Here is a 3,279-nt window from a genome sequence, read left to right on the forward strand (position 1 = left end):
AAGCCCTTTGCAGGCCTTTGCTCATTCATATAAGGTGAAGCCATAGCTGGCCACAGACCAGCTGATGCATAAGGACCTCAACCTAGACAGGGATCTCATAGATGCTCAGAGGGGCGAGGTCTGGAGGAAAGGCTGCTAAGTTCCACAGTAAGAGTGCCTTCTGCTCTGTGGTAACCATCTACGGGAGAAAGGAAGCCAGACAGCATGCATGTCTGCTTGTCAGAGAGGCAGCTCCTTGCTGTGTGTATTTATACAAAAAAAACTATTGCTGGGATTCTGCATCAGTCACAAAGAATTTACCAAAATTGGTTTGATTCAGATTTGGCAAAGTGTAAACTTCACTCTGAGAAGTGCCTCTACCCTAGCTCTTTCCTTTGGTGTCTAGCTAGCAAAACCAGTCCATCATCCATTGGTATGTCTCACTGGAGTCCCTAAATAAATTTAATTTCAGGTGAAAACCAAAAACATCCATTCCCACCAACTCTCCAAATAATTGAGTACCTTTTAACCCCTTTTCAATCAGACACACCAATATTTAGTGTCGCCTGAACTTGTTCTTCATAATGCCCTCTGGTTTTAGTGACATGGTTTCTGATGAAGTGACACTCTGCTAATGTTCTTCATGCTGGTGTCTAGTTTACCTGGCTGAGAAAGCCACTCAGGCTTCTTGCTCTTTTATTTCCATGATAATTCTTTTTTCTGTACTCACTTATTTTCAACCTGTGTATCTCTTATAGATATCAAATCAGTTGTTCTTGCTTTCTCCCCATTAATGCAGCTGACAACCTCTGTCTTTTAACTGGAGTATTTAGTCCATTAACAGGAGGTGACCTGACATTGGTTAGAAACTGGCATTGGTTAGAAACTCCCCATTAAGACAGGACAGCGTCATTATGTCTTTTTAAAATGTGTTTCTTTAGGGTTTTTTTGTTATTGTTGCTGGGGTTGAACTCAGGGCCTTGCTATGTCATTATGTTTATTTGTTTCTTCATGACACATGAACACACCTTGGGAACCTCATGAACTGCATTTTCCCAGCATCCTGCAGGCACCCAGCTGGGAAGGCCAGTGAGGCCCTCAGCAGTCATCCAACTCGCCCAACAAGACATTGCAGTGCCCCTGCTCAACAGCAGCCTCTGGGTCTGACACGATCATGAAACAGGAGCTCAGCAACCGTCAACTGTGTCCATGATAACACTGGACAATCTCCATTACTGTAGATCTTTCTGATGGAAAACCAAAAAATCATTCTCTCCAAATTGCTCTTTCTTATCACATTCAATGCACAGCAGCAGGTCTTGACAGTCATGATTTTAACCATGAGTTTCAGTAATGAGAACTCTGGTTTGTAGATAGTGTGCCAGAGAGCCAGTCACAGAGCTAGAGAGCAGGTCTTGGTGCTCATCGACCCCCACACATCAGTTTTGTGCTCCTGTTCTTTATCCTTATGAAATAAGGAGCCTTCTCCTCCTCCTCCTCCTCCTCCTCTTCCTCTTTCTCCTTCTCCTTCTCCCTTTCCCCCCTCCTCCCTTTCCCCCCTCCTCCCTCTCCCCCTCCCCCCTCCCCACTTCTCCTTGGTAGTACTGGGGTTTTTAACTCAGGGCCTCATGCTTGCTAGGTAGGTGCTCTGCCACTTGAGTCATGCCTCCAGTGCTCCCCCCCCATTTTTTAATTTAGTTATTTTTCAGATAGGGTCTTGTGTTTTTGCCAGGGGCTGGCCTCAGATCATGATCCTCCTACCTACACCTCCCATGTAGCTGGGATTACAAGTATACCACTACATCCGGCTTGTTTGCTAAAATGCAGTTTCACTAACTTTTTGCCTGGGGTGATCCTCCTGATCTCTACCTCACTCTGCCAAGAACACTTCTTAATAGGAGGCTTTATGAAGATTGTAGGATTTGTCAACCTTGAAATGATTGAGAGTCTGCCCCATTTTCAGAGGCCATTTCTGAGAAGTAGAGGCTACAGAGTTTTGGAGGTATGTGTTGAAACCCTAAACATGAGCCTGGCACTGGAATTCCCAGATAAATTAAGATGACAATCCCTGCCTCAAGAAGCTTGTAGCCCTGGCAGGGAGCAAACATGGGACTACAGAAATGCCCTTCAGCTGATGCAGTGAATGAATTGGGAGTGTGAGGCAGAGAAGATAGATCTGCCCATGGAGGTGGAGAGGTCACTGGGTCAAGGGGGCGTTGCTTGAGCTTCATCCTAGAAACAGGCGACATTGGACAAACAGGCAGAGGACATCTGGACATTCTGGGTCCAGGAAGCCACAGGTTTAGGCAAACAGGAGTATCAACAGTGGGACAGTTGGAGGGTCACAGTGTGATGGTGGCCAAGTGTACAAAGTTGGAGGCCAGGCAAGACTGGAGAGGGTTTGGTAGTAAAGATAAGGTGATGGGTGCCAGGTCACCGTGTGCTGGGCATTTGATCACGTAGTGCCACCTGGTCCCCAAGGTCATGGTGCTTAGGAAAACAAAGTCATGGTCAAGATGTATTTGGAAGATGCTGAGTTGAAGCTGAAACCTGTTTCATTTACCACACGGCTTCTCAGAGTTGACACAGAGTGGGCATCATTCAGGCCCCCTCAAGGGGGACCAGCAGATTTTTACTAGAAATTTATGCTGGGGAATGAGATGAGGGTGGGTATGTCATGAGATGGAGACAAGGAGACAAGGTGGAAGCTGCTGCCATCATCCAGAGTGGAAGAGACACTCGTGAACCTGAAAATAAGAGGGGACTCAAGAGGCATTAGAAGCTGGGTGCCCGTGGCTCACACCTATAAACCTAGCTACTAAGGAGGCAGAGATCAGGAGTATCGCTGTTCGAAGCCAGCCCAGGCAAATAGTTCCATGATACCCTATCTCGAAACTACCTAACACAAAAAGGGCAGGTAGAGTGGTTCAAGGTGTAGGCTCTGAGTTTAAACCCCCATACTGCCAAAAAAAAAAAAAAAAAAGGCATTAGAAGGCAGAAAGAATCCTAGAGTGGTGAAGGCCTGCATGGGCTCCTAGGTCGCAGCTTTGATCATATCGAATCAGTTTGCAGATATAACTTCTGGCATCTGGGGGAGGTGTGTGCCGTGAACATGCTTGAAGCTGGGCACGGCCATGCAACAGCACTGAGTGTCAGAGGGACGAGCCTGTCACCAAGCAGAGCCCAAGCGGGAGACCAGCACTGTGGACAGACCCAGAACACCGAGGTTAAGGAAGGAAAAGCAGGACAGCAGGTGTCCTGGAAGGCAGAGGAGGGACTGTTTCAAAAGGAAGAGAGTAG

Source organism: Castor canadensis, chromosome 7, assembly GCF_047511655.1.
Source record: "Castor canadensis chromosome 7, mCasCan1.hap1v2, whole genome shotgun sequence".
NCBI lineage: Eukaryota > Metazoa > Chordata > Mammalia > Rodentia > Castoridae > Castor > Castor canadensis.